Source organism: Phyllobates terribilis, unplaced genomic scaffold, assembly GCF_046119375.1.
Source record: "Phyllobates terribilis strain yellow unplaced genomic scaffold, ASM4611937v1 Scaffold_366__1_contigs__length_1906876, whole genome shotgun sequence".
In the NCBI taxonomy this organism is placed as follows: Eukaryota; Metazoa; Chordata; class Amphibia; order Anura; family Dendrobatidae; genus Phyllobates; species Phyllobates terribilis.
Window position 1 is genome coordinate 1537316 of NW_027363126.1, and position 15956 is coordinate 1553271.

The 15956-nt window shown below is 44.4% G+C and overlaps 8 non-coding genes across 8 annotated transcripts; all 8 read right to left on the reverse strand.

Annotated features, from left to right (window-relative positions):
• Window positions 1-941: 941 nt before the first annotated feature.
• LOC141223024 (U2 spliceosomal RNA) lies at window positions 942-1132 on the reverse strand. The gene has a single exon (XR_012290736.1). It is a non-coding gene; the product is annotated as a U2 spliceosomal RNA (small nuclear RNA).
• Window positions 1133-2247: 1115 nt separating this feature from the next.
• On the reverse strand, window positions 2248-2438 carry LOC141223035 (U2 spliceosomal RNA). The gene has a single exon (XR_012290745.1). It is a non-coding gene; the product is annotated as a U2 spliceosomal RNA (small nuclear RNA).
• A 1115-nt stretch (window positions 2439-3553) lies between these two features.
• On the reverse strand, window positions 3554-3744 carry LOC141222997 (U2 spliceosomal RNA). Its single transcript, XR_012290711.1, has one exon. It is a non-coding gene; the product is annotated as a U2 spliceosomal RNA (small nuclear RNA).
• Window positions 3745-4856: 1112 nt separating this feature from the next.
• Window positions 4857-5047, reverse strand: LOC141223047 (U2 spliceosomal RNA). The gene has a single exon (XR_012290755.1). It is a non-coding gene; the product is annotated as a U2 spliceosomal RNA (small nuclear RNA).
• Window positions 5048-6165: 1118 nt separating this feature from the next.
• Window positions 6166-6355, reverse strand: LOC141223045 (U2 spliceosomal RNA). The gene has a single exon (XR_012290754.1). It is a non-coding gene; the product is annotated as a U2 spliceosomal RNA (small nuclear RNA).
• Window positions 6356-12530: 6175 nt separating this feature from the next.
• Window positions 12531-12721, reverse strand: LOC141223058 (U2 spliceosomal RNA). Its single transcript, XR_012290763.1, has one exon. It is a non-coding gene; the product is annotated as a U2 spliceosomal RNA (small nuclear RNA).
• A 1115-nt stretch (window positions 12722-13836) lies between these two features.
• Window positions 13837-14027, reverse strand: LOC141223069 (U2 spliceosomal RNA). Its single transcript, XR_012290772.1, has one exon. It is a non-coding gene; the product is annotated as a U2 spliceosomal RNA (small nuclear RNA).
• Window positions 14028-15142: 1115 nt separating this feature from the next.
• Window positions 15143-15332, reverse strand: LOC141223059 (U2 spliceosomal RNA). Its single transcript, XR_012290764.1, has one exon. It is a non-coding gene; the product is annotated as a U2 spliceosomal RNA (small nuclear RNA).
• Window positions 15333-15956: the final 624 nt, after the last annotated feature.

The window sequence follows — 15956 nt, forward strand, 5'->3', positions numbered from 1 at the left end:
TCCACCTCTTTAAACACAGCACCTTCACCCCCTGCTGTTCCCACCCGCCTCAACACTGTTGGAAGGGAGGAGAACCAATTAAGGCGGGGGGTGGGGTGGAACGAGCAGCTGTCTACCCTTAGCAGGAGGGCTCCTGATTACATACCTCTCCTGCTGCTGCTGCTGCTGGCTGTCCAGCAGCAGACTGAAGGTGGCTGCTGCTGTGCACAGGTATATAAAGGCTCAGAGCCTATTATGACACGCGCAGCCAGCGTTCCATTGCCACATTCCATCTACTGCAGGCAGGATACCTGGCTGGCTGAATGTCGCTGAGAAGCTCACAGAGACCGCCATAAGCAACAGTTTAACAGAATGCCACAGACTAATCAACCAAACTTTTTGGGTTGGGTTCTCTTTTATAGTCTGCAGGCATTAAATGAAAGAAGTCAGTGTTCCAGCAGAAGGAGACAACGTTTCAGAAAAGGCATTGTAGCAAACCAAAAAAGAAATTTTAAGCGCAGCAGAGTAACCAGCGCACATACCTGTTAGCTCAGGTGAGTTTAAAAGGCTGCTGTTGATAACAAGGGCATTTGCTAAATAGATGGTGTGTGTGCAACAATATACTGAAAGGTCAATTATATTGTGCAGCTTATCTCACCACCTGTAGTTATTTAGGTGAAAGCTCCAAAATGCTTGCCTAATATGTCTGTTTATCCAAAAGGAAGTAAAAAGGGAGAGCTAGAAAGATAGCATTGCATCACATTACATGGCAATGCAATGCACAGTTGCTGAAGTTGAACCAAAATGAGCTTGTAATCTGGCTTCTGCAACTTTGAACATGAAAAATCCAATGAGGAGAAGAAAAGCAAAGCCAAAGAGTCCATCCCAAAATCCGACAAACAAGCAAAATGAACAAAAAACATTGAATTCAATTCTTTCTGATGTTAGAAACTGCATTAAAGAAGGGGTGCACCGGTCCTGGAGATACTGCAATACCAGGTCAATGCGTGGAGTGGACAGAGCAAGCTCTTTTTCCATCTCCCTGTTCTAAAAATCCATTTAATATATGGTCCCCAGATAGGGGACGTATCAGATATTAAACTGATAAGAACAGATACTACACTTGATCTTAGCCAAAAGGCCGAGAAGCGATAACCAGAATTGGTTTCAAACTACGGAGCCACCCAAGGATCCTGAAAAGTCCATTTGTGGAGATGAGCTCCTGGACTCCCGTTAAGAAGACATGTTGTCAACCTCTAGATCCCTTACATGCCTGCACTTTTCGGCTTGCTGCTGCTGCAATCCACGCGTTTTAGATCTGCATAACTCCACCTCTTTAAACACAGCACCTTCACCCCCTGCTGTTCCCACCCGCCTCAACACCGTTGGAAGGGAGGAGAACCAATTAAGGCGGGGGGTGGGGTGGAACGAGCAGCTGTCTACCCTTAGCAGGAGGGCTCCTGATTACATACCTCTCCTGCTGCTGCTGCTGCTGGCTGTCCAGCAGCAGACTGAAGGTGGCTGCTGCTGTGCACAGGTATATAAAGGCTCAGAGCCTATTATGACACGCGCAGCCAGCGTTCCATTGCCACATTCCATCTACTGCAGGCAGGATACCTGGCTGGCTGAATGTCGCTGAGAAGCTCACAGAGACCGCCATAAGCAACAGTTTAACAGAATGCCACAGACTAATCAACCAAACTTTTTGGGTTGGGTTCTCTTCTATAGTCTGCAGGCATTAAATGAAAGAAGTCAGTGTTCCAGCAGAAGGAGACAACGTTTCAGAAAAGGCATTGTAGCAAACCAAAAAAGAAATTTTAAGCGCAGCAGAGTAACCAGCGCACATACCTGTTAGCTCAGGTGAGTTTAAAAGGCTGCTGTTGATAACAAGGGCATTTGCTAAATAGATGGTGTGTGTGCAACAATATACTGAAAGGTCAATTATATTGTGCAGCTTATCTCACCACCTGTAGTTATTTAGGTGAAAGCTCCAAAATGCTTGCCTAATATGTCTGTTTATCCAAAAGGAAGTAAAAAGGGAGAGCTAGAAAGATAGCATTGCATCACATTACATGGCAATGCAATGCACAGTTGCTGAAGTTGAACCAAAATGAGCTTGTAATCTGGCTTCTGCAACTTTGAACATGAAAAATCCAATGAGGAGAAGAAAAGCAAAGCCAAAGAGTCCATCCCAAAATCCGACAAACAAGCAAAATGAACAAAAAACATTGAATTCAATTCTTTCTGATTTTAGAAACTGCATTAAAGAAGGGGTGCACCGGTCCTGGAGATACTGCAATACCAGGTCAATGCGTGGAGTGGACAGAGCAAGCTCTTTTTCCATCTCCCTGTTCTAAAAATCCATTTAATATATGGTCCCCAGATAGGGGACGTATCAGATATTAAACTGATAAGAACAGATACTACACTTGATCTTAGCCAAAAGGCCGAGAAGCGATAACCAGAATTGGTTTCAAACTACGGAGCCACCCAAGGATCCTGAAAAGTCCATTTGTGGAGATGAGCTCCTGGACTCCCGTTAAGAAGACATGTTGTCAACCTCTAGATCCCTTACATGCCTGCACTTTTCGGCTTGCTGCTGCTGCAATCCACGCGTTTTAGATCTGCATAACTCCACCTCTTTAAACACAGCACCTTCACCCCCTGCTGTTCCCACCCGCCTCAACACCGTTGGAAGGGAGGAGAACCAATTAAGGCGGGGGGTGGGGTGGAACGAGCAGCTGTCTACCCTTAGCAGGAGGGCTCCTGATTACATACCTCTCCTGCTGCTGCTGCTGCTGGCTGTCCAGCAGCAGACTGAAGGTGGCTGCTGCTGTGCACAGGTATATAAAGGCTCAGAGCCTATTATGACACGCGCAGCCAGCGTTCCATTGCCACATTCCATCTACTGCAGGCAGGATACCTGGCTGGCTGAATGTCGCTGAGAAGCTCACAGAGACCGCCATAAGCAACAGTTTAACAGAATGCCACAGACTAATCAACCAAACTTTTTGGGTTGGGTTCTCTTTTATAGTCTGCAGGCATTAAATGAAAGAAGTCAGTGTTCCAGCAGAAGGAGACAACGTTTCAGAAAAGGCATTGTAGCAAACCAAAAAAGAAATTTTAAGCGCAGCAGAGTAACCAGCGCACATACCTGTTAGCTCAGGTGAGTTTAAAAGGCTGCTGTTGATAACAAGGGCATTTGCTAAATAGATGGTGTGTGTGCAACAATATACTGAAAGGTCAATTATATTGTGCAGCTTATCTCACCACCTGTAGTTATTTAGGTGAAAGCTCCAAAATGCTTGCCTAATATGTCTGTTTATCCAAAAGGAAGTAAAAAGGGAGAGCTAGAAAGATAGCATTGCATCACATTACATGGCAATGCAATGCACAGTTGCTGAAGTTGAACCAAAATGAGCTTGTAATCTGGCTTCTGCAACTTTGAACATGAAAAATCCAATGAGGAGAAGAAAAGCAAAGCCAAAGAGTCCATCCCAAAATCCGACAAACAAGCAAAATGAACAAAAAACATTGAATTCAATTCTTTCTGATTTTAGAAACTGCATTAAAGAAGGGGTGCACCGGTCCTGGAGATACTGCAATACCAGGTCAATGCGTGGAGTGGACAGAGCAAGCTCTTTTTCCATCTCCCTGTTCTAAAAATCCATTTAATGTATGGTCCCCAGATAGGGGACGTATCAGATATTAAACTGATAAGAACAGATACTACACTTGATCTTAGCCAAAAGGCCGAGAAGCGATAACCAGAATTGGTTTCAAACTACGGAGCCACCCAAGGATCCTGAAAAGTCCATTTGTGGAGATGAGCTCCTGGACTCCCGTTAAGAAGACATGTTGTCAACCTCTAGATCCCTTACATGCCTGCACTTTTCGGCTTGCTGCTGCTGCAATCCACGCGTTTTAGATCTGCATAACTCCACCTCTTTAAACACAGCACCTTCACCCCCTGCTGTTCCCACCCGCCTTAACACCGTTGGAAGGGAGGAGAACCAATTAAGGCGGGGGGTGGGGTGGAACGAGCAGCTGTCTACCCTTAGCAGGAGGGCTCCTGATTACATACCTCTCCTGCTGCTGCTGCTGGCTGTCCAGCAGCAGACTGAAGGTGGCTGCTGCTGTGCACAGGTATATAAAGGCTCAGAGCCTATTATGACACGCGCAGCCAGCGTTCCATTGCCACATTCCATCTACTGCAGGCAGGATACCTGGCTGGCTGAATGTCGCTGAGAAGCTCACAGAGACCGCCATAAGCAACAGTTTAACAGAATGCCACAGACTAATCAACCAAACTTTTTGGGTTGGGTTCTCTTTTATAGTCTGCAGGCATTAAATGAAAGAAGTCAGTGTTCCAGCAGAAGGAGACAACGTTTCAGAAAAGGCATTGTAGCAAACCAAAAAAGAAATTTTAAGCGCAGCAGAGTAACCAGCGCACATACCTGTTAGCTCAGGTGAGTTTAAAAGGCTGCTGTTGATAACAAGGGCATTTGCTAAATAGATGGTGTGTGTGCAACAATATACTGAAAGGTCAATTATATTGTGCAGCTTATCTCACCACCTGTAGTTATTTAGGTGAAAGCTCCAAAATGCTTGCCTAATATGTCTGTTTATCCAAAAGGAAGTAAAAAGGGAGAGCTAGAAAGACAGCATTGCATCACATTACATGGCAATGCAATGCACAGTTGCTGAAGTTGAACCAAAATGAGCTTGTAATCTGGCTTCTGCAACTTTGAACATGAAAAATCCAATGAGGAGAAGAAAAGCAAAGCCAAAGAGTCCATCCCAAAATCCGACAAACAAGCAAAATGAACAAAAAACATTGAATTCAATTCTTTCTGATTTTAGAAACTGCATTAAAGAAGGGGTGCACCGGTCCTGGAGATACTGCAATACCAGGTCAATGCGTGGAGTGGACAGAGCAAGCTCTTTTTCCATCTCCCTGTTCTAAAAATCCATTTAATATATGGTCCCCAGATAGGGGACGTATCAGATATTAAACTGATAAGAACAGATACTACACTTGATCTTAGCCAAAAGGCCGAGAAGCGATAACCAGAATTGGTTTCAAACTACGGAGCCACCCAAGGATCCTGAAAAGTCCATTTGTGGAGATGAGCTCCTGGACTCCCTTTAAGAAGACATGTTGTCAACCTCTAGATCCCTTACATGCCTGCACTTTTCGGCTTGCTGCTGCTGCAATCCACGCGTTTTAGATCTGTATAACTCCACCTCTTTAAACACAGCACCTTCACCCCCTGCTGTTCCCACCCGCCTCAACACCGTTGGAAGGGAGGAGAACCAATTAAGGCGGGGGGTGGGGTGGAACGAGCAGCTGTCTACCCTTAGCAGGAGGGCTCCTGATTACATACCTCTCCTGCTGCTGCTGCTGCTGCTGGCTGTCCAGCAGCAGACTGAAGGTGGCTGCTGCTGTGCACAGGTATATAAAGGCTCAGAGCCTATTATGACACGCGCAGCCAGCGTTCCATTGCCACATTCCATCTACTGCAGGCAGGATACCTGGCTGGCTGAATGTCGCTGAGAAGCTCACAGAGACCGCCATAAGCAACAGTTTAACAGAATGCCACAGACTAATCAACCAAACTTTTTGGGTTGGGTTCTCTTTTATAGTCTGCAGGCATTAAATGAAAGAAGTCAGTGTTCCAGCAGAAGGAGACAACGTTTCAGAAAAGGCATTGTAGCAAACCAAAAAAGAAATTTTAAGCGCAGCAGAGTAACCAGCGCACATACCTGTTAGCTCAGGTGAGTTTAAAAGGCTGCTGTTGATAACAAGGGCATTTGCTAAATAGATGGTGTGTGTGCAACAATATACTGAAAGGTCAATTATATTGTGCAGCTTATCTCACCACCTGTAGTTATTTAGGTGAAAGCTCCAAAATGCTTGCCTAATATGTCTGTTTATCCAAAAGGAAGTAAAAAGGGAGAGCTAGAAAGATAGCATTGCATCACATTACATGGCAATGCAATGCACAGTTGCTGAAGTTGAACCAAAATGAGCTTGTAATCTGGCTTCTGCAACTTTGAACATGAAAAATCCAATGAGGAGAAGAAAAGCAAAGCCAAAGAGTCCATCCCAAAATCCGACAAACAAGCAAAATGAACAAAAAACATTGAATTCAATTCTTTCTGATTTTAGAAACTGCATTAAAGAAGGGGTGCATCGGTCCTGGAGATACTGCAATACCAGGTCAATGCGTGGAGTGGACAGAGCAAGCTCTTTTTCCATCTCCCTGTTCTAAAAATCCATTTAATATATGGTCCCCAGATAGGGGACGTATCAGATATTAAACTGATAAGAACAGATCAGGTTTCAACATATTTTATTAAGTGCGTAAAAGATGGTTTACAATCAAAAACAACAACACAAACAGTACATTATTAAAACACAGAATTCCACCCATAAAAACCCCATATACGATTGGCATCCCTTCTCCCAATACATTTGACATCCCTCAAGTAATAAATATACATCTGGCTAAAAGCAATTTTAAGACAATCCTTCACAGAAATAGCATCACGTTTAAAAAGTAAAATATTGCGTGCCTTCCAAAGGGCGTCTTTAAAACAGTTAATCATACACCAACATATACAATACTGTTGAGGGGTCGGACATTTAAAAAGGCCATATAAAACATATTCATGGTTAAAATCTCTTAAACCGCAAGTCCATTTTAAAAGAATCCCAACTTTGTGCCAAAGTTCCTGTGCAAATGGGCAATTCCACATAAGGTGCAAGGTGGTTTCGTCATAAACACATGAGTCTCTGGGGCATTTTGCTCTGGCCACCAGGCCTCTCCTGTGTTGAAACTCTCTGGTGGGGAGGCACTGGTGGACCACCATCCATGCGATATCCTTATGTCCATTTGCTAAGAATTTCCCGAAGACATTCTTCCAAACTTGCTTCGATCTCTCTTCTGAGAAATTTACTATGGGGGTCACATCTTCATTCCTCCTCAGAAAAGATAAAAGCTTCTTGCGGTCTTTAAAAATGTCCATATTAAAATCACCAAGGCTATAAAATCGAACAGTCTTTTCTAAGATTGCTTGGTGTTTGGGGGGGCATAGTAAAACAGGGGAATTCAACGACAACTTAAACCATCTTTTAAAAATCATCCCACAAGTATATTTTAAAAAATAACTTAGCGCACTATTACCATTAAAATGTTTGAAACAAAAGCAGAAATAATTTAAATACAAATAAATATGTAAGTCGGGGACATCCCTTCCGCCGTTCATTTTATTCTTCCTCATTATTTCTCGCCTTAATTTTTCCATTTTGGAGTTCCATAAAAACATAAAGATCATCCTAGTCATTTTTTTAATTAAAACATCAGAGGGGGGGTACACCATCGCTATATACAGTATGAGGGGTAACAACACTGATTTTATAATTAAAATTTTCCCCTCCATTGTTAGGGACCTCAAACCCCAAAATGATATTTTCTTTGACATTTTTTCTATGACATTCTCCCAGCTTTGAGTTCCCACATTCTCCTCGTTAAAAACAACTCCAAGAATTTTTACATTGTCTCGTTTTATAGTGAGCTGCGGGAGTTGGGCGGTGTCCCAGGATCCCAAAGTCAGACATTCAGATTTATTTAAATTAAGTTTAAAACCGGATGCCTGGGAAAAAAAATCAATGCGCAACACCGCCCTCCGGAGGGAAGCAGGGTCCACGCACACAACCGTCACGTCATCCATGTAGCCAAAGACTCTCACATCACTGCCACCTCCGCCAGGAACAGGAACCCCTCTAATCACTTTGTCTTTTCTTATTGCGCTCAGCAGGGGCTCCATGGCGCAGATGAACAGGATGGGCGACAAGGGGCATCCCTGCTTCACTCCGGACTCAAGGGGAACTCCATCTGTTAAAAAGCCATTAAGAGAAATTTGACTAAAACAATTTTTATATAAAATCTTAATACAATTTAAAAGCATATTAGGGATACCCATTCTTTTTAAAACTCTAAAAAGAAATCTATGAGAGACTCTATCGAAAGCTTTTTCAAAATCTAGGGCTAAAAGGGCTACATTTTGACCCCGGTCTCTGGAATACCAAATTACATCCCTTAATACGTTTAAAACCTCTGAAATACTTCTGCCTGGTACACTACAAACCTGCTCAGGCTGGATTAGTTTGGCAATGACATTCCTGAGCCGGTTTGCAACCACCTTAGCAAGTACCTTGTAATCAACATTTAGGAGAGTTATGGGTCTCCAATTCGCTAGAGCACTGCGATCACCTTTTTTATATATCAAAGACACCACTCCTCTCCTCCACGAAAATGGCAACTGTTCAGAAATAAAAACTTCTTTAAAAAGCATAAAAAGGTCCTCTTTTAAAATGTCCCAAAAAGTAAGATAAAACTCTACAGGTAGTCCGTCACACCCAGGTGCTTTACCCTTAGAGAAACTTTTAAAAACATAAAATAATTCCTCTAAAACAATATCGCGTTCTAAAAACTCCTGGTCTGTAAAATTTAACTTAAAATCGAGATCATTAAGAGCATCAGATAAAAAGGACTCATCTATACACTTTTTACTAAAAAGATGCTTATAAAAGTTAAAAGTAGCATTCAACATTCCCTGCATAGATGTTTCACCCTCTAGATTTGTGATCACTTCTCTTTTATCCATGACTTTTTTGAAGAAGAAGCGAGAGCACTTCTCCCCCTCCTCCAAGTGCTGCACTCTAGAGTTAAAAATAATCTCTTTCCCCTTTGTGTCTATGCAGTTCTGGATTTCAGTTTTTAGGCTAGCAATATCATCTCCCACCTCCACCCCTAGCTCTTTGAATTTAAAAAGTGTTTGTAGTTTGGTGTTAAGATCACTAAAACATCTTTTTTTCTCTCTAGCTTTACGTCTCCCTGCTTTTATAAAAAACATTCTGACTTTTTTTTTCAAATTTTCCCACCAGGTTACCATAGGGGCATCAGAAGGTTTTTGTCGCCGCCAGGCTTGATAGGCTTTACCAAAGTCTTGTCGAATCAGAGGGTCCTCCAGCAGGTAAGTACTTAGACGCCAGAGGCCCCTGTTGACCCTCTGTTCATCCCGGTATTCTAGGTGCACCTCCAAGCCCTTATGGTCAGAAAATATATTTGATGTTAAAACACATTTTACAGGGTTAAAATCATCTGATAGGAAAATAAAATCGATCCTGGAGGACACCCCTCTTCCGGACCACGTATAACCAGGGTCCGTCGGCAGGAGTGACCTCCACGCATCGCATAATTTAAAATCAGTTATAAAATCTTTCAATAGATGACATGACTTATCCAATTTGCGTAAAGGGTCACCCCCCGCTCGTTGTTCACTAGCACAAAGACAATTAAAATCACCCCCTACGATCAGGGGAGATGACCCAGTACAGTACAATGGCAATATCCCAAATAAATTAATTCTCTCTTGCTTATCAGGGGGAGCATAAATATTCATTACACGTAGGGTAAAACCATTAAATTTAAAATGCACTAAAACCACTCTGCCTGGTACTATTTCTGTGACAGCATTTACAGTAATATTTCTCCCACGACAGAGGAAGCCCACCCCCGCTGACTTGTTGTCATTGGAGCCAGACCAGATGGAGGGCCCCAGTCTCCAATCTGTCTTGATGTCATTATAATTTAGTGCATGTTGTATCCCGCATTCCTGTAATAAACAAATGTCAAAGTCAGCGGTTTCTAAATACTTGAATAGAGCAGCCCTACGAACTGGGCTCTTTAATGACCTCACATTCAGTGAGACAAGTCTTAATGTCGGCATTCATAGGTCAGGGTGGTGGATCTTCCATGAGGACACCTGACTCAAAGCCCTGTATGTCAAATTGCTCCAGGACATCCGGGCTAGAGGACCCAAACGACTCGATATTCTGTGAGCCGGCGGTTGCCCCCTCGTAGGTCACGGTTCCCAGCCACATTCCAGGAGACGCTGGGGCTTCGACATTCCGTCTCTTTTTCGGGGCAGACTCCACCAGGTCACTGGTACAGTCCTCCTCTTCCTCCACCTCCTCCAGCGGGAGAGACTGGTCCATCAGGATAAGATCACCAACACCGATTCCCTGATGTTCGCCACCTAGAAGCAAAGCCCCCTCATCTGGCTGGCTAATCGCCCTGGAAGATCCTGAGGCCATCGCTGCGTGGTCCCCTGTAGCCAACCGCACAGGGGCACCACCCTCCAGCCCAACAGGATCGGTATCGGGAACCATCGACACGGAGGATACCCTCCCAGAAGGAGGACCCCTCCGCTCCGGTCCATGCGAGGTCCGCCCATCGTTAAGGGACTTCGATGCAGGGGCCGCCCCAGAGGGGCCTCCGGCTCCCTGCTCCATCCCAGCCTTCTCGCCCTTCGAACCGCCCTCCGACGCCGGCCCGCCAGTGAAGACCGGCGGGCGCATCGGCTCAGCTGCAGAAGATGCAGCTTCTGCGTAGGTCCTGGTCCTGGTCCTGTTGGGGCATCCTCGGAACATGTGCCCCGCCTCACCACAAAGATTGCATTTCCTCCCAACGGGACAGTCCTTCATTAAATGTCCGTAACAGCTGCAATTATTGCAGCGGTCTACTTTCCTGCCCGTGCAGGACGTTTGGGTATGACCCATTTGTCCACAGTTCCTGCAACATACCGGCATTCCAGGGTAAAATAAGTAGCCTCTGCTCTTACCGATCACAAATGTTGAGGGAGGGTGTAGCATTCCTCCCACTCCGCTTGGGTCCCTCTTTAGACGGGCCATATACCTCCTCTTGCCGCACCAGAAGCCTACCGCGTTCTTCACAGTGCCCAGGTATCTCAGATCGTCACAATAACGGATAAGGTAGGTCGAGATGTCTGCAGCTTCCACAAAGGGGTTCGGGAAATGCACCACGATAGGGATCTCGTCATAGGCATACAAGAGACAAAAGGTTAGTCCATCCAATTCATCCAAGTAGTTTTTCTCATTTACCTTTTGTACGAGTTGGTGACAGCATCCCTGGCTCTTGAAGGTGATGGTGTAAGTCCCCTTGTACTCATTGTCCTGGAAGCAGAATATGTCTTCCCGCCGAAACTCCAGAACTCCAAGCAGAATCCTATGGCAGATGTAATACAAATTCTTCTCCGTCCTCGATCCTGCTCCAACTTCAATCCTCACGGTGTTCCGCATCCGGGCATCACCCGATGAATATGTGAGCGTTGCCGGCATCCTTCACTCAGGAACGTACCGACTCTTCTCTCTGAAAGGCGCAAGCCTTCATGGGATCCCTTCCCGTTGCTCCCGGACTAATCCTTCCTCCCAATAGCAGCAGGGGGGTTAAGTCCCTCCGAAAAGGAACGATCCCCCCAGGCCGAGAGAAAGGGTACCAAGAGCACCTCACAGGCAAGACCACACAGGTAAACCTGATAGATCGTGCCAAAAGGCCGAGAAGCGATAACCAGAATTGGTTTCAAACTACGGAGCCACCCAAGGATCCTGAAAAGTCCATTTGTGGAGATGAGCTCCTGGACTCCCGTTAAGAAGACATGTTGTCAACCTCTAGATCCCTTACATGCCTGCACTTTTCGGCTTGCTGCTGCTGCAATCCACGCGTTTTAGATCTGCATAACTCCACCTCTTTAAACACAGCACCTTCACCCCCTGCTGTTCCCACCCGCCTCAACACTGTTGGAAGGGAGGAGAACCAATTAAGGCGGGGGGTGGGGTGGAATGAGCAGCTGTCTACCCTTAGCAGGAGGGCTCCTGATTACATACCTCTCCTGCTGCTGCTGCTGCTGGCTGTCCAGCAGCAGACTGAAGGTGGCTGCTGCTGTGCACAGGTATATAAAGGCTCAGAGCCTATTATGACACGCGCAGCCAGCGTTCCATTGCCACATTCCATCTACTGCAGGCAGGATACCTGGCTGGCTGAATGTCGCTGAGAAGCTCACAGAGACCGCCATAAGCAACAGTTTAACAGAATGCCACAGACTAATCAACCAAACTTTTTGGGTTGGGTTCTCTTTTATAGTCTGCAGGCATTAAATGAAAGAAGTCAGTGTTCCAGCAGAAGGAGACAACGTTTCAGAAAAGGCATTGTAGCAAACCAAAAAAGAAATTTTAAGCGCAGCAGAGTAACCAGCGCACATACCTGTTAGCTCAGGTGAGTTTAAAAGGCTGCTGTTGATAACAAGGGCATTTGCTAAATAGATGGTGTGTGTGCAACAATATACTGAAAGGTCAATTATATTGTGCAGCTTATCTCACCACCTGTAGTTATTTAGGTGAAAGCTCCAAAATGCTTGCCTAATATGTCTGTTTATCCAAAAGGAAGTAAAAAGGGAGAGCTAGAAAGATAGCATTGCATCACATTACATGGCAATGCAATGCACAGTTGCTGAAGTTGAACCAAAATGAGCTTGTAATCTGGCTTCTGCAACTTTGAACATGAAAAATCCAATGAGGAGAAGAAAAGCAAAGCCAAAGAGTCCATCCCAAAATCCGACAAACAAGCAAAATGAACAAAAAACATTGAATTCAATTCTTTCTGATTTTAGAAACTGCATTAAAGAAGGGGTGCACCGGTCCTGGAGATACTGCAATACCAGGTCAATGCGTGGAGTGGACAGAGCAAGCTCTTTTTCCATCTCCCTGTTCTAAAAATCCATTTAATATATGGTCCCCAGATAGGGGACGTATCAGATATTAAACTGATAAGAACAGATACTACACTTGATCTTAGCCAAAAGGCCGAGAAGCGATAACCAGAATTGGTTTCAAACTACGGAGCCACCCAAGGATCCTGAAAAGTCCATTTGTGGAGATGAGCTCCTGGACTCCCGTTAAGAAGACATGTTGTCAACCTCTAGATCCCTTACATGCCTGCACTTTTCGGCTTGCTGCTGCTGCAATCCACGCGTTTTAGATCTGCATAACTCCACCTCTTTAAACACAGCACCTTCACCCCCTGCTGTTCCCACCCGCCTCAACACCGTTGGAAGGGAGGAGAACCAATTAAGGCGGGGGGTGGGGTGGAACGAGCGGCTGTCTACCCTTAGCAGGAGGGCTCCTGATTACATACCTCTCCTGCTGCTGCTGCTGCTGGCTGTCCAGCAGCAGACTGAAGGTGGCTGCTGCTGTGCACAGGTATATAAAGGCTCAGAGCCTATTATGACACGCGCAGCCAGCGTTCCATTGCCACATTCCATCTACTGCAGGCAGGATACCTGGCTGGCTGAATGTCGCTGAGAAGCTCACAGAGACCGCCATAAGCAACAGTTTAACAGAATGCCACAGACTAATCAACCAAACTTTTTGGGTTGGGTTCTCTTTTATAGTCTGCAGGCATTAAATGAAAGAAGTCAGTGTTCCAGCAGAAGGAGACAACGTTTCAGAAAAGGCATTGTAGCAAACCAAAAAAGAAATTTTAAGCGCAGCAGAGTAACCAGCGCACATACCTGTTAGCTCAGGTGAGTTTAAAAGGCTGCTGTTGATAACAAGGGCATTTGCTAAATAGATGGTGTGTGTGCAACAATATACTGAAAGGTCAATTATATTGTGCAGCTTATCTCACCACCTGTAGTTATTTAGGTGAAAGCTCCAAAATGCTTGCCTAATATGTCTGTTTATCCAAAAGGAAGTAAAAAGGGAGAGCTAGAAAGATAGCATTGCATCACATTACATGGCAATGCAATGCACAGTTGCTGAAGTTGAACCAAAATGAGCTTGTAATCTGGCTTCTGCAACTTTGAACATGAAAAATCCAATGAGGAGAAGAAAAGCAAAGCCAAAGAGTCCATCCCAAAATCCGACAAACAAGCAAAATGAACAAAAAACATTGAATTCAATTCTTTCTGATTTTAGAAACTGCATTAAAGAAGGGGTGCACCGGTCCTGGAGATACTGCAATACCAGGTCAATGCGTGGAGTGGACAGAGCAAGCTCTTTTTCCATCTCCCTGTTCTAAAAATCCATTTAATATATGGTCCCCAGATAGGGGACGTATCAGATATTAAACTGATAAGAACAGATACTACACTTGATCTTAGCCAAAAGGCCGAGAAGCGATAACCAGAATTGGTTTCAAACTACGGAGCCACCCAAGGATCCTGAAAAGTCCATTTGTGGAGATGAGCTCCTGGACTCCCGTTAAGAAGACATGTTGTCAACCTCTAGATCCCTTACATGCCTGCACTTTTCGGCTTGCTGCTGCTGCAATCCACGCGTTTTAGATCTGCATAACTCCACCTCTTTAAACACAGCACCTTCACCCCCTGCTGTTCCCACCCGCCTCAACACCGTTGGAAGGGAGGAGAACCAATTAAGGCGGGGGGTGGGGTGGAACGAGCAGCTGTCTACCCTTAGCAGGAGGGCTCCTGATTACATACCTCTCCTGCTGCTGCTGCTGCTGGCTGTCCAGCAGCAGACTGAAGGTGGCTGCTGCTGTGCACAGGTATATAAAGGCTCAGAGCCTATTATGACACGCGCAGCCAGCGTTCCATTGCCACATTCCATCTACTGCAGGCAGGATACCTGGCTGGCTGAATGTCGCTGAGAAGCTCACAGAGACCGCCATAAGCAACAGTTTAACAGAATGCCACAGACTAATCAACCAAACTTTTTGGGTTGGGTTCTCTTTTATAGTCTGCAGGCATTAAATGAAAGAAGTCAGTGTTCCAGCAGAAGGAGACAACGTTTCAGAAAAGGCATTGTAGCAAACCAAAAAAGAAATTTTAAGCGCAGCAGAGTAACCAGCGCACATACCTGTTAGCTCAGGTGAGTTTAAAAGGCTGCTGTTGATAACAAGGGCATTTGCTAAATAGATGGTGTGTGTGCAACAATATACTGAAAGGTCAATTATATTGTGCAGCTTATCTCACCACCTGTAGTTATTTAGGTGAAAGCTCCAAAATGCTTGCCTAATATGTCTGTTTATCCAAAAGGAAGTAAAAAGGGAGAGCTAGAAAGATAGCATTGCATCACATTACATGGCAATGCAATGCACAGTTGCTGAAGTTGAACCAAAATGAGCTTGTAATCTGGCTTCTGCAACTTTGAACATGAAAAATCCAATGAGGAGAAGAAAAGCAAAGCCAAAGAGTCCATCCCAAAATCCGACAAACAAGCAAAATGAACAAAAAACATTGAATTCAATTCTTTCTGATTTTAGAAACTGCATTAAAGAAGGGGTGCACCGGTCCTGGAGATACTGCAATACCAGGTCAATGCGTGGAGTGGACAGAGCAAGCTCTTTTTCCATCTCCCTGTTCTAAAAATCCATTTAATATATGGTCCCCAGATAGGGGACGTATCAGATATTAAACTGATAAGAACAGATTTTTTTTTTTTTTTTTTCTTTTTAACCAAATCAGATAGGCCGGAGCATAAGCTCAATCAAATCGACTTACAAAAGCCTTTCATTGACACTTAGCCTTTCATCACACTTGGTATATAATCAAAAATAAAACCAAACCTTATCATCAGGTACATTATACACTACTAATTAAACTTTACCAAAAACCTCCACTTTTTAAATTTCCAGATCCCTTCAGCATCTATAATACTTCCACGTTCCTGATCCCAGAGGTATATTACATACATACGTGACAGAATCAATCTCAAACATTCATTAAATGACATTTTCTTCCTTTTAAAAACTAACAAATTCCTCGCATCCCACAAACTTTCAATTACACACACCACCAACAACCATAAAATCCTATCCTTAATTCTACTACATGCACCCATCCCAAACATAGCAAGTTTCCAATTAACATACTTTACACCCACCAATTCCTTGCAAAGTCCCCCTATACCCTTCCATACATCATATGCAAAATCACAATCCCATACCATATGTCTAACATGCTCTCTCAAACCACATCCATCCCTCGGGCATACCTCAGATTTAACTAAATCCCTCTTCTTTTGCACATCTCTAACAGGCAAAATGTCATGCAATATCATCCAAGCGATATCTCTCTGTCTGTTAGTCACA